The sequence below is a fragment of the Suricata suricatta genome, chromosome 10 (assembly GCF_006229205.1).
Source record: "Suricata suricatta isolate VVHF042 chromosome 10, meerkat_22Aug2017_6uvM2_HiC, whole genome shotgun sequence".
Lineage (NCBI taxonomy): Eukaryota > Metazoa > Chordata > Mammalia > Carnivora > Herpestidae > Suricata > Suricata suricatta.
In genome coordinates, this window is record NC_043709.1 from 131,457,434 (window position 1) to 131,483,128 (window position 25,695).

Here is a 25,695-nt window from a genome sequence, read left to right on the forward strand (position 1 = left end):
TCTCCCCTGACATGCTACAGCTGTGCGGTCCCTAAGAAAGAGTCGTGACGGCTAGGTGCGGTGTCACACCCTGAGCCCACGTCTCAGGTCCCTTCAGGACGAGCAGATGAGACCACAGATCAATGCTCAGGGCTTGTGTTTTTAGCGTTGGTGGTGGTTGACTCTTCTCCTTTGTCAGCCCGAGGTTGAGATTTGCGTTGCTGGTTGAGAGAATCTCAATACAGCTTTGCCTTCAGATGCAGATTCCGCAGAGCATCTTGTTGTGAGAGCGGAGTCATCCTGTGCATTTACGGGACCCCCAAACTGTCTGAGAATGCCTGTACCCTGAAGGACTGCCAGGAACCTAGAGGAGAGCTTTTTCCACGGTACTGAAGGTAACTGGGACCCCAAATCCCTCTACAAGGAAGGCAGAGGCAGGACGCTTAACCTCAAAGGAATATCCTCAACTCAAAAACCTCTCTATTTCCCAAATAAAGAAACTGGCCAAGGCCTCAATGACTTGTCCATGGCTAGAAGAAGTATTGTGTATGTCAGAGAGAGGTCTAGAATCTAGATGTTCTAAGTCCTAGGTTAGTAGCAACACTTCACCACCACCATCTCCACCTCATCTCAGAGCCTTACTAGGAGGATTCATTCATTCACTCATTCATTCATATTTTATTATCCACAAGTTAACCCAAGTCAGGAAACCTAGAAAGCCGGCTCTGTTCTCTATTGCTCCACTAAATATTGACAATTCTATATCCTAAACATTCCTCAGATTGATCCCTGGCTATCATCTCTGCCATTATCTTATTTCAGACCTTAATTACCTTTTAAGCAGATCAACAACAGCCTACTCTACAAATGACAATTCTTTATTACTCAACAAAATGCACAAGGAGGCATCTCTGTGCTAGGCAAGTGCCAAACACGGGGGGCCCATGGTAAGCAACACTCATGTCCTCCACAAAGGTGCTGACAATCCCATGGGGGAGAGAGAGGCCTTCAATACTGTGAGTTGAGAGGCTCTTTGGAACCAACCACAGGATGGGGATGTGAGGGAGATCGGAATCTTGGTGATCAGAGGGGGCTTCCTGGAGAAGAGAGTGGCTAACAGAGATGAGAATGACAAGGGGTCCTGAGCAACATGGCGGCAGGGAGGGCGTAAAGGGTGTTCCGGCAGAGAGAGAACCAGCCTGTATGTAGGCCAAGGAGTCGGGGAGGAAATGGCATGCAAGACTGTAGGGTACGGATGGAAAGGAGTGAGGAAAAGCAGGAGAAGGAGGTCAGCGTCACCACCTAAAGTTTCCTTAACGCCACCAGTGAAGGAGAGGGAAGTCTTTTCAAGTTTCTTGGTGGGGAAGACAGGATTACTCTTTTAGGACAGAAGAAGCTGATGTCTGGTTTGGGAATCAAAGCCAAAGGATGGCTTCGTAGAATGAGTCTGGAAGTTTTCCTTCCATTTCTATTTTTTGAGAAGCTTGAGAAGAATGGGTATTAACTCTGATTTAAATGTCTGGTAGAATTCCCCCAGAAGCCATCTGGCCCAGGGCTCTTCTTATTCTTTGGGAGATTATTGATAACTGATTCAATTTCTTCACTAGTTATGGGTCTGTTCAGATTTTCTATCTCTTCCCATCTGAATTTTGGTAGTGTGTGTGTGTTTAGGAATTGGTCCATTTCTTCTAGGTTGTCCATTTTGTTGGCATATAATGTTTCATAGTATTCCCTGATAATTGCTTGTATTTCTGGGGATTTGTGACAACAAATCCATTTTCATTCATGATTTTGTCAATTTGGGTGCTCTCTTTTCTTTTTGAAGAGGCCTGGATAGAGGTTCATCAATTTTGTTTATTTTTTCAAAAAACAAACTCTTGGTTTTGTTGATCTGAACCAGAGTTCAAGGAGAATCTGTTGGGGGACGTGGGAGCTGGGGACCACTGGGGGCATGAGCTGTTACTGCCCAGGGGCCCCTGATATGTACCCAGAAGGGAACTGCACTGGTTCCGCCTCTTGGGAACTTGGCCGCACTGGTGGGAGGTGGGTTCCGCTGTCAATCCTGGGGGTACCTGATAGAGACGTAAAACTGAGCATGCTTGAGTACATTTTTTTTCTTTTTAAGAAACACTCAAACTCGATATTTTGGTTAGCATTGCTGTCTTCACAGCCCAGCTCAAGAGATGGCACTGTGATGAGTCGATGCCGTCACATTTCAAACCGCTGGCCCTGTGCTCTGGGGCTGCTCTCCCAGAGCCCCACACCGGAAACCCACGGGCTCACAGCTGTGGAGGCCGGAAGTAGGAGAGGCTGGACAGGGCCGTCCCTCTCCTCCAGAGGCTGTGGAGAGAATCTGCCCCGGGCCCCTCGCCTGCTTCCGGTGCTCTGCTGGCCATCTTGGGCGTCCTGGGGCTTGGAGACACGTCACCTCTGCCTTCCTCGTTGCAGGACATTTCTCACAATGTTCAGATTTGCGTCCAGTGTCCCCTTTTCATAAGGAAACCAGTCACGTTGGATTAGGGCCCAGCAGATGACTTCATTTTAACTTGGTTACCTCCGGGAAGACCCTATTTCCAAATAAGGTTTCATTCATTTGGACTGCATCATATCTTTTTTGGGGGACGCAGATCAATCCCAGTATCACCCAATTCTGCCTGGGAGTCATTCCTCAAATTCAGCCCAGATAATGGCCTCGGAACAAGCCGGAAGTGGAATATGAGAACAAACGAATGCATACTTGGGGCAAGAGGGCCAGGGATGAGGGTGGTGTTCCAACTTCACTTCTGGCAGTTTAGACTCAAAGGAAAAGGTGTCAGAAACCCCAGTATGTTTAACTGTGTCGTGCTTCTGCACGAAGCTCCGTGTGCCCTTGGTGGGAAGAGGAGGAGGTCGAGCTTCCTGACTGCCCAGCATCCCCCGGACCCCATGGTGGCCTTGAGGCACGCCTGAGCACTGGAGAGAGCACTCATTGGAGAGATTCCCCAAGGCTCATTCCTCAAGTTCAAAGTCAGAACAACCCTTAAGGGGCCTGCCTACTGGAGTGCCAGTTACTAGCAATCCCAGGAGGGCTGGCTTTAGCAAACTCCATGAAACACAAATAATCTAGTAAAAAAAAAATCAGAGAGCAGGGAGAAACCAAAAAAAAAAAAAAAAAGAAAAGAAAAGAAAATACATTTGAAGTGCACATGATTTTTCTTCTTATTTGTCCTTTGTTTCAAGCGCACACAGATGAACCTTCTTTAAGTGGAATTTCCGTGCACCCTGAGAAATGTAACCAAGACCCAGTGCACTTTCTATGTCTTTTTGAGAAGTGGGTGATGAAGTCAGGCCAGAGACCTCTCAAAAATGGGCAACTGAATTCAACGTAATTTCGACACCCACAGAATGAAGGTCTATGGCACGCTAAACAAAAAAGACGGATCTCCTTCTCCAAAGCATTTTACACTTTTTAGGACAGCAAGTGCCGATTAAAATTGTCCCAGGACCCATCTGCACCTTGATGTCCCCTAGATACTCCTTAGAGTCTTGACGGATTATGACAAGATTGTTTTCAGCTTCCCATACTGGAAAATCTCTAGTGCACCATTTCGTCTACCCTGCCTGATGATATTACCTCACTGATGAAAAGGGAGGAGCATGGAAGAGTAATGTATCTACACACTTAAATGTCACAGCATTGTGGATATTAGAAACAAGGATGGAAATGAGTATGATTCAGTATAAAAATAGCCTTCATCTGGAGATCAGTCTTTACGCTAAAAATGCTGCTTACTTTTTAATGGGAAATTCTAGGGGAATCAGAGCCTTTATTGATGTAGTGACGCTTGAAATGGGATATTTCCCTACGTTCTAGCTTCTCTGGAGCCTGGCCTCATTTGGGCCTTTCTGCTCCTGGAACTTTATTATGACAGCTGGCTACAAAATAAAAACATAGCCTACGAGGAGTCTGCTGACTTGAATTCCTACAGAAATATGGTTCAGACGCAGACATCAAACTTGGGGAAACTGTGGTTACAAAGCCCGTTAGTCACAACGTTCATATTGAAGCCCGTGCTTTTCCTCTGCGATTTTGCCTGTTGAGTACAAACTGGGGTCCTCTCTGAAGGTGGGCAGGAGCAAGGTGCCACTTCCGTGCCCGAGGAAGAGCAGGGACGGAGTCTCTCTGATACTCTTCAGATGAGTTCATTGTCATCAAGCCAGAAAGTACCGAGCTCTGCTTGTTTGCTGAGCACAGGTTTTGATGCTGGACGGTAGAGAAAAGGTAGAAAAAACTCCACTGGACTGGAGAATCTGGCCTGAGCGTTAGAAAGACAGAAAGGGGATTTGGGTGAGTCTTTGCTGACTTTGCGTTTTCTCTCTGAGGTGGGCTTCTGTCGCACGTCCTCGCCTCATGCAAAGGGTGACAGACACCACGGAGAAATACGAGGGCGGAGTTAGCTCGTGAGCAGAACCTCTCACTCCTCTTGATGCTTTAGGATCTTAGGAAAAGCCACATGGCCCTCTGCCATCTGCAAGTCAGAGACCCCCGAAAGCTGTCATTCGGTCCAAGTCTGAAGGCTGGAGAACCAGGAGCAAGGATGTCCAGGCTCTAGCAAATCGCCCTTCCTCCACTGTTCTGTCCTATTCAGGCCCTCAACGGGTTAGATGGGGCCCACCTGCACTGGGGACGGTGATCTTTACTCAGGTTACAGATTCAAATGCTAATGTCTTCTGGAAACATCCTCACAGACACACCCCGAAATAATGCTTTACCAACTCCATGGGCATCCCATCGAACGTATCAAGTTGACACATACAATTAACAGTCACAGCCCTGGAGCAGAGGAAGCCATGAGACCGAGGAGGGAATGAGTGTAGGAGGAAAAGAGACAGAGGAGAGGGTGTAAGGGTGAGGGAGGAGCCCAGACTCCCCACTTACCAGCCTGCCTCCCAGCAAAGGCACGGCCTGGCCCCCCCCGGCCAGTTGGTGGGTATGTAGTACTGGGAAGAGACTGAGCATCTCTGAGATAAATACACCTTCTGAGGAAGGGAAGGGAAAATGTGTACGTTCCTCCTGGGTGCTGACTCCAGCCTCCTTTTGTGGTAGCAAAGCGCAAGCTTCCCTTCCCCAAGGCCGACATGGAAGTGAACCTGTCAGCCTAATGATTTCCTGTTATTTAAACTCCCTCAAATAGAATCACAAACAAGTTTTATTATTACTTTATTTTTAAGTCTCATTGAAAAGAATTATCTGAATACTTCAGTCCCCTAACATTTAAAATACAGTCTTTCATAGTTGATAGCACCCTGGGGTATAACTGAAATTTGCTGAGAGAGCAGAACGTGTTTTCACCAAAAGTAAAAGGGAGGGCAGGATGTGAGGTGATAAGCATGTTAATTAACCCAGTGGGGTAGGGAGTCCTTTGACCCCGTAAATGTAGCAAACTGTCACATTGGACATTTACATCATTACAATTTTCTTTTCCGTTATGCTTCAAAAAAACTGAAAAAAACCCCTCAAGCCATTGGAAAAAAAAGACAGGCTTCCAAATACTTGGTCCAGTGAACTTGAAACTGGCTTTCTAGTTTCAAGGAGGGTCATAGAGTAGACCTTGGACTTTATGTAAATCACACCATTAGGAAGGGGGAAAAATGGAATAAAGATTAAATTAAAAATATAGGAAATTATATTTGTCTATTTTTGGTATAACTAATTAATTAATTAATTAATTAATTAATGCCTTGGTCCTCATTCTCTAGAAAGATATAACCAGAAGAACCTATATATGTATATATATGTATATATTGTCTTGTAGTTGTGGAGACTTGCCAAATTTAAAATCTGATGGGGTGGCTGTCAGATTAGAGATGCAGGAAGAAGTAGTTTGAGCCCAAAGGCCATTGGCTGGAGAGCCAGGAAGAGCTGTTGCTGCAGAAGAAGTCCCAAGGCCTTGAGCTGGAGAATTCCTTTTTTGCTCAGTCTTTGTGCTACTTGGGCCTTCAACTGATTAGACAAGGCCCACCCATACCACAGAAGGCAATCTGCTTCACGCAGAGTCCACCAGTTTTAATGTAAATCTCATCCAAAAACACGCTCATAAAGACACCCCAAGTAATGTTTTCCCGAACATCTTGACACTGTGGCCTGGCCCAGGTGACCTAAAATTCACCATCCCAGGAAATCAGAGTGTTGGAAGGATGCGTTTATTCACTTGGCATATTTACTTTGGTCAGACTGTTTCTTTCCAAACTACACGTCGGGTCTTATGTTACACGGGGGGCGGGAGTTGGCTGCCTGGAGATTTGCTGGAACACAGGCTGCCCGTGACACCAGGGAGAGGTAGGTGGTAAGACGATCTTGGCGAAGTGAGAGAAGCCAAGGTTGAGCCATTCGGTTCCCTCCTTGGAGGGAGTGTCTAAGTTTCCGGGAACGTGAGCTAGCGAACCAGGTTTGGAACACCCAAAGCGACCCTTTCTAACGAAGACAGAAACAGAAAGGAGCCGTGTTTACCAAGTAGAAGCCATATGGGCTCTTATCTCTGTGGTTTCCACGAAATGGATGCAATCATCTGTTCTGGAGAATTCCATTAAGAATCTGCATTTACTGCCTTATTTTCACTACAGAAGCCTTTATAGATGACGAATCACTAGGCAGGTGAATGCACTCTCCCCTTCTCTGTCTCTCTATCTAGAGCTTGAGGAAACCTCCCCAATGCTCCTCGGGTCTTGACCGGCATCACTAGAGAGCACCCATTTATGGGCCAGCCCGCACTCTCTCGGTCGCTGGGACCGATGGCACTGTGTGCGCACACTGTGACCAGACCTGGCATGCACGAGATCAGCTACAGGTCACCACGCAGTTTGGGGACTGGGAATTCAAGGTCGCTTCATATAGCTGGAAATCCAAAGGGGATTCACACGCGGAGGGAATGAATCGCAATTTTGCCACCTGTCACTGGCCTGGACTAGAAGAGGTCTGACATCAGTCATGCAATATTTTTGCAAACAAGTGGCTAAATTAGACCTCCTGTGCCTCTTGTGACCCGTTTATTTTCATTTTAAGCAGACATGTCCTCACGCACGAGTATGTACGTTTGTGTATAGTTAATGTTTCCGACATGCTCTGTCTGTCCTGCTCCACTTCCCATGCATCACACACCCGCGAGGTATCATGGGCAAGAAGAAAAATAACAGTCAACTCTTTTCCCTGGATGTTGGCAGTGTGACTAAAAGTTGGCATTTTCCGAGGGCTTCTTGTGTCTGCACTGAGTTTCACACACAGTCTCTCACGCCATGGTCACAAACGGAACTACAGAGTAGGTTACTATGATCGCACATTCTCTCTCAGTGGCTCTGCAGACAGTATCTCAACCTTCTAATTTTGACCTTGGGTCCACTGACTCACTTATTATTTTCTTTTACTTAATTGTGAAACAGAATCCTCTTTTCCTTCCTGATACTTTCCTCCTTCACCTTTCAGTCCTCGTATCTTATTTACTCCATCCTACGTTTTAAATAATCATGGATTGTGGACAGAGAGTGAGACCGTGTGTCATATTTTTTGCCTTGAAAATTGGAGGGACGACATTCACTGAAACATGTAGGTTATAGAAATTCTGAGGTCCAGTTATATTCAAAAATATCCATCCAGCCTTATCAAATTGAAATTTGTTTGCAAATAATATTTCGCCGCTGCCTGTTTGAGGTCTTGTTGATTCCTGGGAGACAGTGAGAATGATCGGTTTTGCCTGAAATGAGCATTTAATTTTAACTCCTAGCGGCATCTTCTAGGGTAGACTTTTTGAGGCTTTCAAATTTGTTGCTCATCCTTAGTTGTCAGGGTTAGCTAATGATTTCCAGCCCCTGAGCTGTTATGGGAAGACCAAAAAGAGCTAAGGATGGGGGCACCTGGGTGGCTCAGTAGGTTAGGCATCCAACTCTTTCTTTCAGGTCAGGTCATGATCTCAAGGTTTGTGAGTCTGAGCCCCGTATTGGACTCTATGCTGACATTTTGGACCCTTCTGGTGATTCTCTCTCTCTCTCTCTCTCTCTCTCTCTGCCCTTCCCCAGCTCACATGAATGGATCCTCTCTCTCTCCCTTCCACCCTCCCTGCCTCTCTCTCTTTAAATAAACAAACTTAAGAAACAAAACAAAAAAGCTGAGGACTCAGGGATTCCCACCCCTTTACAGGGTGAACCCATTTATAAAGGACAGTGTGGGAGCCTGAGAATGGTACCAGGTGAATTAAGAGGAGCCTCTGGGGAGGGAAGCTTCCTCTCGGATGTGAGCCACACCAGTGAACTCAGACAGAAGTGAAATATTTGTCTGTACTTGTCTGGGGGCATGGGGACGGGTCAGCTCTGGCAAAGAGCATGATACTCTTTCCAGACATTATCTCATGGCCTCATGGATGGTGTTGGAGATTATTGCCATTCATCAAGAGGATGAAGGAGGTATGTGAAGGTAAAATGGTGTATGTCAGGGCATTGGTGTCTAGTGTCCAGTAACAAAGCCAGCCCCTAGCTCGGGGGGATTCTTCTAGGAGTTCAGGTAAAGCAGTGGCCCTGTATTTATGATTTAGGGGGAAATTCACTTTTGGGTCTTCTTTGTTAACAGGTGTAAATTAAGAGTTAGTGGTGGATCTATGAATGTAGTCTCCCTGAGTGTCAAGGACATTTACTAGAGCTTGTGGGCTTCCAATCACGATTACGTTGTGAAATAAACAAATCTGTAACACCCCTCCTTTTAAATACTTCTACCGCCCCAGTTACTAGTAGCTGCCGTTTACTGAGTGTTTTCTATGCTAACAATGATAGAGGAACTTATTTATATCAAGAAAATATATTAATATAGACTCAGCAAAATAAAGTCAGAGCAACTGGGACTCCAATAATCCCTTGTGCTTGTGCATGCTGGTTATTTTGCCCTGAAGACCTTCCCCTCGTGTCCATGTGTTGAAGTTCTACTGTTCTCTCAAGGTTCATGCGTGAAACCATTTGCTCCAGTGAAAACTTTTCAGATGACGTCATTCTTCCCTGAATTCCCATAGCATTTATGCCTCTCAGGTCACATTGTGCTGTGTAATATCACTGTTGTATTTGTCTTGCCTCCCCTTCTAGAATGTAAGCTTCTAGATGATACTTCCTATGTATGTTCTGTTTATTTTGTGCTCCTTAACACAATGAGCCATGGATAGAGGAAGTACGTGCGGCACAATAAGAAATACATGTTTATGGTCTCTGTCTCCAGTTCCTGATGTAGAGTTCCTAACTCCCTGGTAATTTCCTGGGTGATAGGAATCTTTTGTTCTGGGATGATTCTTGGCAAGCTCCCAGATAGTGTCAGAATAGAAGTAGGTCACTGTAAAGACCAAGCCATGATTAGAAGTTTGCAACTTTCAGGGGCACCCGGGTAGCTCAGCCAGTTATGAGTCTGACTTCAGCTCAGGTCATGATCTTACATTCTTGAGTTCGAGCCCCATGTTGGGCTCTGTGCTGACAGCTTAGAGCCTGGAGCCTGCTTCACATTCTCTTCTCCCTCTGTCTCTGCCCCTCCCCTGCTCATGCTGTGTCTCTCTCTGTCTCTCAAAAATAAATTAACATTAAAAATCTTCTAATAAAAATAAGCTTGCAACTTTCAGAACCATTGCCATCCTCCCAGGAGGGGAAAGGGGCTGGACGTTGAGTTAATAATCAATTGTGCCTATGGGATGCAGCCTGCATAAAAATCTACAGAAGGTGGGATCTGAGAGCTTCCAGCTGGGTGAACAGATGGAGGTTCTGAGGGGCTGGCACACCTGGCTGGGGCACGGGAGCTCCCCGCTCCCCTCTACCTTGCCCTACACGTCACTGAGCTGTACCCTTTATTTAAAGAAAAAACAAAAACAAAAACAGTGGACATTAAGTATCTCCTTGAGTTCTGTGAGTTCTTCCAGCATATGCTCAAACCCAAAGTGGGGGTCTCAGGAACCCCTGATATATTTGATCATAAGTACCGGAGGCCAGGACTTAGAAGTGGTGTCAGAAGTGGGAGGCAGTCTTGGAGGACTGAGCCCTTAACCCGTGGGGCTGTGCTAATGGCAATTAGATGGTGTCTGAATTGAATGGTCTGGAGAGTCCATGCATTGGTAGGTTTGGAATAAAAAGACACGTTGGTGTCAGACATTTCTGTGGTAGAGAAAAAGAGTGTCCTCATCGAGCTCATAGTACCTATCTGTTGATTTAGCAAAAGTGAATCTGCAAATCTGCGTTGGAAGGGAACACAGGTCTTAGGTGGCCTAGCTTCCTCCTTAGTGTGGAGATGATGCCTGGCATCTTAGAGGAGATGGAGATGATGAGATGTTCTCTTCTTCCTTCCAGAGTTAGCGCTGGCAGGAGGCTGGGGCTCCTGTGTTACCCGTGCAGCATCTCTTGTACCCACACAAGGTCATGTAGTTATTTCTCGCTGGAGGATGTGCACAGAGGTAACATGGGCCAGGATATTTACAAAAAAAAATGCTCACGTTTTCACCACTTTTTGCTTCCTCTCCACGGAATGGAAGGAGAGGTCTCTGAAGCACTGGTGGCCAGTGGGGCAAGATGCAAGGGCCTGGGATCCTGAGTCACGGCGTGGAGGAGAGGGCTCGCCAACCAGGAGCACCAGCATCAGGCCGTTTTGTGAGCAAGAAAGACACGGTGTTTGTGCAAAGCCATTGACATTTCAGGGGTTGTTTGTGAAAGCAGTAGCATTATCCTAACTCTATCGATTACTTTCTTTGACAGTTTACTGTTCCAGCTCTAATTACTATGACGACCTCACTTCTGGTCACACACAGCTCAGGCTGCTGTAACACCCCAGACCGCTGGCTCAAACAACAAACTGTTCTGTCACAGTTCTGCAGAGAACTCTCTTCCTGCTTTGCAGATGGATGGCTGTCTTTGTGTTGTGTTTTCATAGGGCAAACAGCAGGGCAAGAAGCAAACTTTCTGGAACCTCCAGTAAGGGGGCTAATCCCATCATGAGGGCTCCACCCATGTCACTTCCCAAAGGCCCCACCTCCTAATACCGTCACTTTGGGGACTGGGGTTTCAACACGTGAACTGTGGAGGGATGCACACACGCAGTCTGTGATGGTTAATTTTATGTGTCCACTTGGCTGGGCTAAGGGGTGCCCCTACAGCAGATAATTCAGTATTTCTGGAAAAGAATTTAGTATTTGAATTGGTGGATGAAGTAAAGAAGAACAACCACCACCAGTGTGGGTGAATATCAACCAATTCCTTCAGGAATTGCAACAAAAAGGCAGAGGAAGCGTGAGTTCTTGCTCTCTTCTTGGGCTGGGATGCCCATCTTCTGCCCTCAGACACACTGGGGTGACTGGTTCTTGATCCTTCAGACTCCAGGACTAAGATGTGGAGTTACAGCTGGTTCTCCAGCTTGTAGATAGCAGATTGTAGGACTCTGTGGCCTCCAAAATCTCATGAGCCAATTCCTGTAATAAATCTCCTCTTGTCGATATACCTGGTTCTGTTACTCTGGGGAACCCTGACTAATGTGCACATTGAGCCAAGAGCTGCCTTCTCATCACTCGCATCCATGGGCTATTTATTGTTTTGATTTTTTGTTCTTCACAAATTTATCTCCTCTTCATTGAGACAGCTTTTCCAATATTATTATTATTTTTTAATTTATCTAAATGTTCATTTTATATTTTTAAGAGAGACAAAGTGTGAGCAGGGGAGGGGCAGAGAAAGAGGGAGACACGGAACCTGAAGTAGGCTCCAAGCCCTATGCCATCAGCAAAGAACCCGACTCAAGGCTTGAACCCACAAACCATGAGATCATGACCTGAGCCAAAGTCAGTGCTTAACTTACTGAGCCACCCAGGTGCCCCAAGATACCTTTTCCAATATTTAACAACAGGTATCATATCAGCCTTAGAATGATATTCTTCATTCCTTTTTTTAATGCTGGGTGAGCTAACAGACTCTTCTAGAAACTAGCAGCCATTTTAAAGTTATCTCCCCAAGAACTACAGAGGTCTATAACTGGAACTGTAGGCTTTATGAGCTAGACCTTTGTTGTCCAAAGAGTAATAGCAAACACCACATCTACTTGCTTGGTTGCATTGTAGGGAAAATACCCACTCAGACACTTTCAAAGAAGAATTGAAAAGTTGAAGGTGTAGATCATCTTGTAGACTCAATACCATAGCATGTGACCATTCATGCATTCTGCAGTCTTAACAGAGAGCCTACGTTCTCTAGGAGAGAGAGAGGTAAAGCTGGACACAGCCCATCAGAGGGACTCTGAGATGGTAGTGAAAAGGTCCCTTTTAGGCTGAAACACAGTTTAATGAAAATGGTTAGTTTTAGGCTGAAACGGTCACCATCTCCAAATTCAGGGACTGAACTATCAGTGAAGGGCTGGCCCTATTCAACGTGCCCTACAGACATTTTGCAAAGTACAGATGGTCGTCATTGCAAGCCATGCCCAAGTACAAAGAACTTGCCTTTTCTTCTCACACGGGGATCCTTCATTCTTACAGAAGATCTGTCCAAGATCAGGCAGTGTGACCCGGAGCCGGGCAGGGCCCTGGTTACTTTATTCAGCTCAGACCGAACGGCCATCTTCAGCCTGGTAATCTGTGTGTCCGTTAGTAATAATCACTTTGCCTGCATGCATTTCCATGGAACCTAAAGAATACTTTTTTAAAATCATCTTCTTCGTCAACATAGGTGACTAACAAGACCCTGAAAAGGCAAATACCATTGAATATCATCCCACTCACTGCTCATAGCTGTCTTTCTCTGGCCATCTGGGGTCTCTAAGAGGTTTTTTTAAAAGTATATTTATTTATTTTGAGGAAGAGAAACATAAGGGTGGTGGGGAGAGAGAGAGAGAGAGAGAGAGAGAGAGAGCGAGCATCCCAAGCAGGCTTTGCACTGTTAGTGCAGAGCCAGACACAGGGCTCAAACTCATGAAAATGTGAGATTGTGACCTGAGCAGAAATCAAGAGTTGGATGCTGAACTAACTGAGCCACCAAGGCACTCATGCCTTGTAGTTTTTGGTATAGCCTCTGGTGAACAGGAAGTCAAAGCCCATTTGCTTCAAAGCACATTTTGTTCTTAGCCTCTTGTATTTTAAATTATGAGGATTTACTGTCCAGTTTAGTGAACTATGGAAATAAACAAGACTACTAAGTGGTCTCGTCCTGTGGACACGTCCCATGGCAGCAAAGGCCATGTCTGAAGACACCTGTTGCTCACCCAGCATGTGAGGGAAGCCATGATAACTCGATGAGACGAATCTGCTTATACTACATGTGAAGGGGCTTTCAGAAAAGCCAGGAGAATTGTTAAAACTCCTCTTTTGTTTGACAGTTTCTGAATCTTCTTTCAGCAGCAGAGACTTCTAAGCAAGAGGAACAGCTTTAATCATTGCCATAATTTGTAATCTTCAAGTGTTCAGGGAGTTTATAGCTCCGTAGGACATGTTTGTTTTTGTTTTTGTTTTTGTTTTTGTTCTTGTTCTTGTTTTGTTTTGTTTTGCTTTTGTCAAGGAGAGTCAAAAAGCATGAATTGGATAAAGGTTGAAATTCTCCTTCTTTTAAAATTTCTTCTTAGCTGTGCTCCACGCAGAGTTGTTGGCAGAAGGGGGCTCGGTTCTTTCCTGGACTGTGGGTGAGAGTGTAAATCGGTTTGGAGTTCTACAGACATTATCCTTCAAACTTTAAAACATGCACACTCTTGACCCAGGCAGGGATTTAGGAATGTAGGAATTTAATCTCAGGAAAAAATGTAAATAAACAGTATGCTAAGATACATATCAAAAAAGCTTACCAAAAAACCCAATAGCCTCTTAAATAAAAACTAGTAGTTGCCAAAGGGGAGGCTGTAAGGGGATGGGGGAAACAGGTAAAAAAAAGAAGAAAGGAAGGAAGGAGAAGAAGAAAGAGGGAGAGAAGAAAGAAAGAAAGAAAGAAAGAAAGAAAGAAAGAAAGAAAGAAAGAAAGAGGAGGGGAGGAAAGGAAAAGAAAAAAGAAAAGAAAAGAAAAGAAAAAGAAAAGGGAAGGGAAGGGAAGGGAAGAGAAGAGAAGAGAAGAGAAGAGAAGAGAAGAGAAGAGAAGAGAAGAGAAGAGAAGAGAAGAGAAGAGAAGAGAAGAGAAGAGAAGAGAAGAGAAGAGAAAAGGGAAGGGAAGGGAAGGGAAGGGAAGGGAAGGGAAGGGAAGGGAAGAGAAGAGAAGGGAAGGGAAGGGAAGCTTACAAAATTTGGGAAACTTTAAGCCATGCCCAGGCTGGTGGGGCAGGTTGGGTGAGTGGGAAAGGGCTATGGACATCCTTGAAATACTACAAAGAATCATGCGGGAGATCAGGTGGAGAGAGACATGGAGTTTAAAAGAAGAAATATATATAAATATATATATATAAATATATATATATATATATATATATATTTAATGTGACCATTGTACATTTTTGCTCATCCTAGATGTCATTTTGTCCTAATTTCTTTTTTTGTGTGATTTTCTCTTAAAATCTTTACTTTTTGTATTTGCCTTGGAATTCACCATCACACAGCTTCATCTTTGTCTAGAAAACATTTCACACATTCCTGTGAAGATCTTCTGACTGTCCACCATTGCACCGACGCGCTGAGCTTCAACAAAGCACGACATGGGGCATGAAATTTCCATTTGCAGCTTGCGGACCATGTGCCTCCCTCAAGTTCCTCAGTGCAGGACGAGGCTGAGATTAATTAAGGCAGCCCCTTCTCAGTGTGGCTGAGCTACTGTCCCCATTCGGGGCTAGATGTGATGCTGTGGGTTAAGCCTGCGGGACGAGGCTTTGAGGGCAAAACAGGGAAAAAGTTTGTGACTCATTTTCCCTCGGAAGACCAAAAATAAGTGTGGTGAGTCAGTGTGAACGTGGCTGTGTGTGCGTGTTGGTTGAGGGAAGCCTGATAGACAGTGTAGATCCGTCTCGACAGCTCGGGGAGATCCTTCTGAAAAGCAAAGAAGCAGCTCATGTCATCTCTATTTGTGCCTGAAAAGGCGGGGTCCATCCCACTTCAAGGAGGTGGATGCCATGAGATACCTTCTGGGGGCTTCCCACGTCCCCCCTCTTGTTGGGCATGTGGAAAATCACCTCCACTTCAACATCTTCCTGCCAACAGAGGACCCCAGGCCCTGTGCCTGCTCAGGTCTTGGTTTTCCTGTGGGAAATCTAAGTCGTCCTCTCCTTCCTGCATCTCTGACCCGTCGTCCTGAGGCGTGTCTGCAAGCTGCCACTTACATCCTAGGAAGGTGCTTTGGATGCATGAAGGGGAAAGGAATAGTTTTCTAAGGATCACACGGTGGGTTGCACAAGCTAGCAAGTTATCAAATACCCGGGGCTCTCCTTCTTTTTCTTTTACTTTTTCTTATATATATATGTATATATATATATATTTGTATTTTTATATTTTATATATTTATTAAATGTATAAAATATAATATAATGTATTGTATTATATATTTATATTTTATATATATTTATGTGTTTTGAATGTTTATTTATTTTTGAGATAGTGAGAAAGAGAGCGTGAGCAGGGAGGGGCAGAGAGAGGAAGACAAGAATCCAAAGCAGGCTCCAGGCTCTGAGCTGTCAGCACAGAGCCCAACGCAGGGTTGGAACTCACGAACCATGAGATCATGACCTGAGTGAAGTCAGTTGCTTACCTGACTGAGCCACCCAGGTGCCCCTAACTTCTTTCTTTTTCAAGGGAAATGAGACAGGAGAGAATTACATATTCCCTAAAGGGTCACAGAGAGGTAGAACATGGATTATCTGATTTTTGTTCAGAGGTGTTTCTACCACAAAGTGCCAATCGAATCTACAAAGAAGCCTTTGTTTAGAACCATGGAAATCAACTCGGTTTCCATGATTGGCCAGTCAGTCACCTAGTAAACATTAATGGAGCACCTTCCACTCACACTGCGTCCTGGGAATGGAGCAGTGACTACGAATTGCAGGGCACCATGTGGATTTTACCTCCACTGGAGAATTTGAGCATTAATGCAATTCTTACCAGTGTGTTGAGAGCCAAGGAAAGGAGTGCAGAGTCTTAAGGGGACATGTACCAGGAGAGCAAGTCCAAGTGTTTGATGACTCAGGTTTCCAAGTTGGGACAAGAAGCTGTGATTATTTTCCAGGAGGATGGAGCCCTTGAAGGCAGCATGCAAGGGGAGTATAGGCATCATCTCATCTGTGGCCTTCTAATGTCATTCTGTTGACTTGTGCCCATTTGGCAAAAGAAGAAACTGAGGGTAGGAAATTTGAGGTGATTTTTGGGGGGTCATGCAGACTGGGGGTGTGAGAAGAGCCACGTTGAACCAGTGGCTGAGTCTGTGGTGGATTCAGGGACAGTGGAGCCCGAGACCACCTCCTCCTGGGAGATGAGGGGTTGGCCAGCCCCAGCCACCATGGTGGGTGCCTCAACCCAACCCTGCCAGAGTCCTCATGAAGCAAATGCCAGGGTTCTGTGGGAAATGCAGAAGCAAGAGGCATTGGCACTTTTCTAGAACAAGCCTTGGTTTTAGGTAATTAAGAAAAAGTACTGGTGTTTTTTTTTTTTTTTTTTACAAATTTTATTGAGGTGTAGTTGACAATTAAAAATCGTATAAATTTAAGGTGTACAACTTGACCTTTTGATATCCGTGTACATTACAAAACGCCCATCACGGTCAAGCTAGTTGAGGTGCCCAACACCTCACACAGGTACTGTTGTGTGTGCCGTGGGCTGACACCATGGAAGCTCTACTCTCCTCACACACGTCGAGTGTACAATACGGTATTTTAGCTACAATCCTGGCATCACATGTCCCATCTCTGACTCTTACTCATCTTGGTACCACTGAAACTTTGGGTGGCCGATTTTTCTCCCAGTTTTTCATATCGTGGAGAAATACGCAGAAGGTCATGATACTGTCCTGACCGTAACTCTCTTCATCCTGTGAGACGGAAGGTCTGCGCCCTTTCAGCGATGACTCTGGAGAGCAGTTTTGAACATGATCAGAGGGCTCTTAACAAACGCGATGGTTCATTTGCATCTTTGCAAAGGGAGTTTGTGTGTTTAAAAGAAACCAGGGAGACATACAAAGAAGCAAAAATCTCCCCTTTTCTCATGTCCGTCCCTGAGCCGGGTCAAGGTTTTGGCTCTCTTGGTTTTCCTTCACAATTATTCTAGACTGCTGACATTTATTCTAGATTGGTGACGTTTGTTGAATACCTACCATGTGCTGTCCTCAATGCTTTTCTTTAAATGTTTTATTTATTTATTTTGAGAGAAAGAGAGAGAGCTCACCCATGCGCCAAGGAGGGAGAGAGATTCCCACCCAGTGACAGTGTGGAGCCCGATGTGGGGCTTGATCTCCTGTCTCTGGGATCATGACCTGAGCTGAAACCAACAGCCAGACGCTCAGCTGACTGAGCCACCCAGGTACACCTGTCCTCAATGCTTTTAATATGAAGAATCCCCAAGAAAACATGGGAGAGATGTTGGTGGCATTTTTTACCCCAACAATACACAGTACAGTACTGCAGAAATGATAACATAAGTAAATGAGAAGCATCTGACCCCTTGGGGTGACCCTTATGCCACAAAGGAGCCTTGTTGTTCTCAGGCCGTAGATGAAGGAGCCAGGGCCGAAACAGGCCACACAACTTAAATGTGGCTGAGACAGAATCCAAACTCGGGTCCTCCAGACTCCCAAGCCAGTGCTCTCCCTGATGCCACAAGGCTATTCTGAGAGCTGGTATGTGCTGTTGGATCATAGCACAGCTCACCGTCCACGGGCTGGCTTGGCCAGAGGATCAGAGAGGCCAGAGGAGGCGGCTGTGAAAGATCCAGTATCAGGAGGGGGGGCCTTTGGGAGGTTTCTAGATCATGAGGGGGATGGGATTAGTACCCTTATAAAAGAGACCCCAGAATGCCCCTTCACCTCTTCCTCATGAGAGGACACAGAGAGAAGACGCCCTTGTAGGAGACAAGCTGTCACGGACACCAGATCTGCTCATGGTCTTAGATTTCCAGCCTTCAGGACCGTGAGAATTAATCTCTGATGTTTATAAGCAGCCCAGTGGACTGAGACAACTCCAGAATAAAGACTTGTCAGTGAGGACCCATCAGTTAGACGCCTTGACCCCAGGAGTCCCCGGGGAAGCAGGCACCAGCCTCCTTGTCCCTGGGGAGCTCCAAGTCTAGAGGACACGTCCACTCTGCCCTCCGAGGAAACAGGCAGAGTTAGGTGACATGGTCACTGCCCCCCTCAAAGTATTTCTGGGAGACTCGAAGCTTCCAAGGCAGAATTAAGAGCCTTCTGTCTTACCTCTCAAGTGTTCAAGTAACCAAGGCCATTGAAAGTTGAAAGGCTATCCAGGGACTCGTGTTCCTTTCCTGATTTCCAGGAGAGGTTTCTTTTTTTTTTTTTTTTGTTAAAGAGAGAGAGAGCATATGAGAGAGAGCACAGGACAGGCAGAGAGCCAGAGAGAGGAGAGTCTCAAGCAGGCTCCGTGCTGTCAGCTCAGAGTCTGATGTGGGGCTCGAACCCACAATCCCTGAGATTGTGACCGGAGTCAAAATCAAGAGTCAGACACCTAACAGACTGAGCCACCTGGATGCCTCACGAGGTGTTTTAAACCTAAGGCTCTGTTAAAGAAACCAATAGAATGGTATGCTGATTCAATTTGCATTCAGTATAATACGTAATATTATTGCACTGGTATAATTATAATGCTAAGTCTAGTTTCCGAGTTTTTAAAAATATTTTTTAATGTTTTTTATTTATTTTTGAGACTGAGAGAGACAGTGTGTGCAGGGGAAGGTCAGAGAGAGAGGGAGACACAGAATCCAAAGGCAGCCTTCAGGCTCTGAGCTGTCAACACAGAGCCTGACGCAGGGCTCGAACCCATGAACTGTGAGATCATGACCTGAGCCAAAGTCAGACACTTAACGGACTGAGCCACCGAGGTGCCCCTAGTTTCCGAGTTTTAATAGCTGGTACTTCTGTACCTTTCCAGACATGTGAGTTTAAAGGCAAGCTCAAGGAGACAGGCCCACTGTCTGAGGCCAGGGGCTGAGTGTTGGTTTAGAACACCATGGCTGGTGTCCTAACTTTGTTCAGTTTCCTTCACTGTCTGCAAATGAGGTTAATGATGATTACTTCAAGCGATTCTGGAGGAGTTAGAAGTCATGACAGTACGGATTCTTGGACATGCGACACTCCGTAAATGTGAGCCGTGCCTAGCAGAACGCCTCCATTATCTTAGGTGCTGGCCGAATTGGTCCCTGGCTGCCTTGCGTCCTACTCAATGCCTGCGTAGGGAAGAAGTCAAGGAAAGAGGAGCAGGATTGGGATCCGAGTGACTGCCTGACGGGCAGGAACACGCCCATCATGGTTCCTGTTACCGGCCGTAGACATTTCTCTTGTGCCGTGAGCGTCCTGCCCAGTAAACAAATTAGACCAGGCTAATAACCACATTCCCATTCATTCCAGCTTCCTGTGTCCAAGGTGCTTTCTTGAAGCCCCGTCTCTCACGTTTGGACAGTGCTGATTGTAAAGCATCAAGCATTTCCATAATAAAAGCCACTTTGCCAGCATCTGGCTTACGGAGTAGAACGTGGATTTGTATTGTTTATAAGGAGCACTTAGGTTAAAGGGGGACACATGACACTGACGCCCAGCCAGCCTGCTGCCCAGCCTTGATGGCAGCGAGGACGCAGCTGAAGCAGCCCACCTTCCAGGCACGGGAAGGGGCTGGAGTTTCCCCTGAGTGGCATCCAGGAAGGAGGCAGAAATCTTAAGTGGTTCCATGCTTCGGTTCTTGCCTGGGAGTGTTGCTGGGCCTTTTCTGAAATAAAGTAGCTCTGTCTCTGTTAGGCGAGCGGAGAGGCAGCCGCTGTTCAACCTGGACACAGGGCCTGGAGTCAGAGCAGCTGGGTTCCCAGCAATGGGAGCCTCGGTTTTTAATCTCTAAATTGGCAAAAGAACTATTTCTCGCTTGCGTTGCAAGATCGTTCCAAGTAGAAAATAAATAAAAATGTGTAGAGATGCGTTGTCTTGGTAACGCATGAGGATCACATCGATATCGTGATGACTCTCATTGCTCCCCGGTTCCCAGCCCACCACTCCTTCCAGCTGCCGTAGCAGAGAAGTGAACTTTTCATTTGTGTGTCGTGGGCAGGCTGGCCAGGAAAGGACAATGGTGTTGTTTTCTTGGCTCCCTCAGGCGCTTACAGATGTAGATACTTCTAGAAAATGCATGTGTGCGTGTGGGCGTGTGCACACGCTCAGGGAAGAAGGAAAGGATGGAAAGCAGGTCCCTGAAGGGTCCCTGCGGAATCCTGCTCAGTGACTCGGCAGTAGCAGTCTGTCTGGGGGCCGGGTCAGTGAGACGAGGTGCAAACACTGGAGTTAGCAGGTCTTTTATCCCCTATCCTCAGGGTTCTCATATGGAAAACAACCCTGTGGCCGTCCAGCGCCAAGCACCCACATGCTCTAATGATTCTGTAATTTCCAACTCTAGTTACAGAGTCACCGGACAATTTGCTCCCATCTGGGATCCCGAGCCTTGTAAAAGCCACATAGATGTTGTTTGTGTGTGGCAGGATGTTTTTAGCTGTAAGACAAGAAGACCCTTCTGAAAGTGGCTTGAACAATTGGGCCCTTTGCCTTCTGTGGGGACATGAGTTCCAGGCAGGGCGTTCCCAGGGTGGCCCAGTGACTTGCTAACGCCCGCAGGTCCCTTCCCAGATCCTGCGGGACGCTAGAAGGTATTTATTATGAGGAGTTGGTTCACAGGACTGTGGAGGCTAAGTCCCACTGTCTGCAAACTGGAGACTCAGCAAAGCTGGTGGTGTGGCTCAGTCTGAGTCCAGGGAGCCAGTGATGTAAGTCCCAGTCCCGGCACAGAGAACACGATGTTGGATGTTCTAGCTCAGACAAACAAACCAGAAAAAGGACGCCTTCCTTCTTCCTCTGCTTTCTGTTCTGTTCAGCCCCTCAACGGATTGGCCAACACTCCCCATACTAGACAACAGTCATACTGTGTCCCCTGATCCAAATGTGAGTCTCGTCCGGACACCCCCAGAGCAGGGCTTCCCAGGTGCTGTGATCCTGTCGAGTTGAGCCTAAAACTGACCATCACTACACCTGTCCAGCTCATCATCATTGCCAATTACCCTCAACTCAACCTTCTATCTTTCTGTCTGGACTCTCAAAGCTTCCTGAGCAAAACTCCCCAGAGAATACTGTTTTATCTTACAGACTCCAAGGAGCTGAGCTGATCTACGTGATGGAAGAATAGAAAGTGACTTATATACATACATTTGTACCTTTCCTGACAACTGTCATTCCTTCCTTCAACCACCATCGTCTTCACACCTTAGGAGCCCTCGGTTCTCCAGTGAGCAGTAATGTGCTTGTATTTCCACAGGTGCATTTGGATGTGACACCTGAGAGGCGTAGATGATGTTTCCATACGCTGGCCGCTGGAATCAAAGCCTGGGGATTGCCATCACGGCAGAAACGCAAACAGAGCTTGAGTCCATCATTCTGCTAATGGCTCTTCCAGGTACATTTGGCAGCCTCCGTTCCATTCTTTGCCCGTATAAATATGCTGTATTTTTTCATGAGCCCACGTGTGGGTGATACCAGACGGAGTCACTGAGACCCCTATGACATGGAGACGTGGCAGATCGAAGGGCGTGCTGGGGTTCCCTTTTCTTCCCCTCGCGTCCGTCCTCTAGCGGTTGGGTGTGGTACTTCTCATTCTCAGCCCAGTCCTGTCTTCGACACTCAGTCTCCCTTTCAGTTCAGAATGAACCCCGCATATGTGTGCCCTGGACCAACAAACCAGCATCCTCTTCCAAAACGGTGCCCTTGGTGTCAACGTAAGGGAAATAAGACACATCGGCATAGCAGGGTCCTTTACTTACTCGTCACTTTGTAGCCAGGATAGAAACTGCAGACTGGTAGCTTGGTCTCCACAGTAACCACACAAGTACAGATCTTGTCCATGGGAGACATTTGCCCTGAAGCCAACACCTGATTCCGCGCCTTTATTCTCTTTCTCTGCGATCTGATGTTGTTGTCCGCATGAACCCATGAGCTTGGGCTGCCACAGACATTGACTGTCTCCCAGTTTTGAGGGCTGGAAGTCTGAGATATGGGTACCCAAAGGGTTGCATTCTTCTAAATTCTCTTTCCTTGGCTCATAGATGGCTGTTTTCTTTTTTTTTTTTTCTTAATGTTTTATTTATTTGAGAGAGAGAAGGAGAGACAGTGTGAGCAGGGGAGGGTCAGATAGAGAGGGAGACACAGAATCTGAAGCAGGCTCCAGGCTCCGAGCACAGAATCTGATGCAGGACTTGAACTCACAGACCTCGAGATCATGACCTGAGGCAAAGTTGGGTGCTTAACCAACTGAGCCACCCAGGAGCCCCTAGGGAAAGTTTTGAAAGGAATGGAGAGTTGCATAAACTGAGTAACACAGGCTGACAGTTAGAGACGTCCCAATTTCTGCAGAGTGAGTGCCTCTGGCTGCCACCATCTTAGAAATGAAGGGAGCTTACAGAGAGATAAATTCAACATGGATTTTCAAACTTCCTGACCAGGGGAACAGAGGAGGTGTCCTAGATTTACAAAGCCGGAAACTTTAGAACTCAGGGGATTTGGGATTTGGTATCTACACTTCCTTCAGTGACACCGTTCAGTGGTAGTAGTTAGGTCCCCTCAAAGGATGGCACCCAGTGGGTGGTGGGAGTCCGTTCCAGGGAAGGTCCTTTCTCCCCGCATTGCCTTCCCCTTCCCACCACGTAACGCTTTCATGTGGAAGAGTGGGCTAGTTAGGGGCACAGCAGTCACTAAACCCTGGTTCCAACAGTCACATTTGCTTCTCTAAGCTAAACTCCTACATTTGAGCAGAGCCCCCAAACCACACATGACCGAGCTCATGACCCCTAGATTTCGCGTTCTAGAAACGGGGAAAAAACCAGCGCCAGGCATGGTCTCCATGTGTGTGTGCTCATGTAAATGCAGCTGGCCGGCAAGGCACGACCACAGAAAAGAACAGAACAAGGAGAGGTCACTGTTCAAATGGAATCACTGGAGTTTTGCCTCGAGATTGTTTGCTTTTGTCTAATTTCAACTATCCAGACCCTGCGGGCTCGAGTCCCTGATAGAGAGACTTGGAACCGCAGGCAGGGAAGAAACTTCACAGAGGGAGTAGAAAAACAATGCGTCTATTTAGGGACCAAGTTTCTCTCCCTTCCCCCATGCAGACTCGGAACGCTGTAACCAGTTTTTCCAGGGAAAGATTTTTTTTCTGTCTTTATAGGGGAGTGACAAATACTATTCACAAAAGAAAAAAAAAGAGCCTGTGTCCTTACCACAAAATAACAACACTTTAGATCACACTAACTGAAGGCTCCACATCTCATAAACCCAGCACACTGCATTACTCAGCGCTGAGTTATTATGTTTCACTGCAGAGAGCAGCCGACTCCGAATATATTAATGATTCATGCTTGCCTTGGCAGAACATAATGTATACTAATCACACGGAACCAGGGTACAAGAGCACTTTAAATGCATTTGTCCAGTTAATAGTTTGACTTAATCTGATATTTCATTGGGTCACCGACCTTTTCATTGTAGGTAATGTACGGAGGAAAATGTATGGTCGACACCGCGGTGAATCAACAGAGGGCTTTCTGGTTACCAGGCAACGTGCTTCTCTCCGCCGTTGAACTTCAGTGTGACTGTGAGCTTGTGCATGTGCGTGTGTGTGCACGTGTGTGTTCTGCTTTTTATGGGCATTCAGCAATAAGCTTCCATTATAAACAACCACGCCAGAGTTAAAACTCCATAAACAGTATGGTTTATAAGCAATTAGGGACCCAGATCTCAAAATAAGACAGTTCCGCAGAATGAGAGCATCTACCCTCACAATACTTAGTAAGATATGCGGCTCGTTAAAAGTGTCATAATTCTCCTTTAAAAAGCAATTAACAGTTTGGTGTATTTTGGTCCACCAGGCGCAGTTTCTTAATCAGATGTGAACACAATCAAAGAGGCACTTCCCAGCCTTGTGTAATGGACAGCCATTTACCCAGAAAGTGCAGCTGAAAAATGAAAGGGTGAATTGATGTTCCCTCCTGTTTGTTGATCAGACGGAGAGTCTGTTGAAGACATCAAGATGAGTCTGATAAACGCATTTTGTCAGCTCTGCGAAGAAAGGCAGCCCGCTTACTCTGTTTTCCCACTGTCTTTGTATTTCTTGGTAACTTTGTAGGTTTACAAAAATCCATCTTCCAGGAGAGACATCTTCCGGGAGAGACAACACGCATCTGCTGTGTGTTATCTTTCATGACCACGAAACCAAATCCATAGTTCTTATCCGCTACAGCTGCTGGGATTGCTCCGAGGTATTTTATAATTGGATTGGAAACGAAGTTAGAGATTCCCTTGACCTGCTGTACCGAAGGCTAATGAACCGCATTTTTAAATACACTTTTAAACAATGAACGCTTCTGATACCATGCTGAGGTGCTGGGAAACTGGGCAGAGACGGATGTGTTTCCTTCCTTCTGGGGACTCATCATCCAAGACAGATTTATAATCAACGACACGTTTCCTTTTAGAGCACCGTGAAGTGAGTGTATCGTAGATCAATACTATTGCCGTTCTAAAATTGCTTCTTTGACCCTTTTATCCAAAAATACGTTTTTTCACGAAGGATGGAGGGAAATGCGCAGACAGAGGAGGGAAAATGTAGTGCCAAAGGGAGTCGGTGGAAACGTCCAATTGAACACCACATTTAAGGCTCGATTCATCTGTCTTCCTTTCTCGCCAGCTTTAGGCATCTTAGAATGTTGCTCCAGGAGGCCGTCTGTTGGAATTCCTGCATTTTATGACTGAACCTCTTTCTATGCAGCTGAACGTGTGGATAATAGAACATGAAGGTGTTCATACTTGTCAGATGCAGAGACCTTCGGGTTTCATCAGTGAGAACAAACTGAATGGAATAATTTCCAGTGGTGACTCTCCCCCAATCGATGCGTTAGCAAATCACTGAACTCTGAAAATGTTGTGTATGCAGGTTTTGGGAAGAGAAATTAATATAAGGAAAAGCAGTCCCTGGGGGGAAATGAGGTCTAAGGACTTCTTTCACAGACAGATAGAAATGTGCAGGCTGAAAACCAAATTTCGAAGGAACCAAATTTTGGAAAAACTTCCAAGCCAAACTTTCAAGACTCGAAGTTAACTCTCAGAGTCTGGATTTGAGCGCTATCAAGCACGGGCTGGGAAATTTGTTTCCTTCCCCATAGGATGTTTAGAAGGCCACAGTACTGGCATTATTTAGTCTCCAGCTGCAAAAGTGTAAATGGTCCCTCAGCTCACCATTGTTTGTGTACTTTTTCCCTCCTGCAGCTCTTCTGTAAGTCTTTTGTACACTGCACGTCCCAGACGGTAGTCTCGGGGTGGGGGAGGGGTTCTCCCCGTCCTTTGCTTCATTTTGCCCTCCTCCTCTGCACGCACTCCCTAATTCTGAGCGCGGAAGAGAAAGACAGGCTGTGAGGGAGTATCCCTCAGCCTTGGAGAGAAGATGCGTGTGGAATCCTTAGGGATTATTCAGGAGTGCAAAATTTCCTCTCTCTTTAGCAGAGTTTAGAGGGTGAGCCGGAGTTCAGGGAGATATCTGGTATTAGAACTCGA

At 46.1% G+C, this 25,695-nt stretch overlaps 1 long non-coding RNA gene across 1 annotated transcript; it reads left to right on the top strand.

Annotated features, from left to right (window-relative positions):
* The first annotated feature begins 302 nt into the window (after nucleotides 1–302).
* On the top strand, nucleotides 303–24,470 carry LOC115304560. The gene is made up of 3 exons (XR_003914498.1): nucleotides 303–374; nucleotides 21,413–21,550; nucleotides 24,015–24,470. It is a non-coding gene; the product is annotated as an uncharacterized LOC115304560 (long non-coding RNA).
* Nucleotides 24,471–25,695: the final 1,225 nt, after the last annotated feature.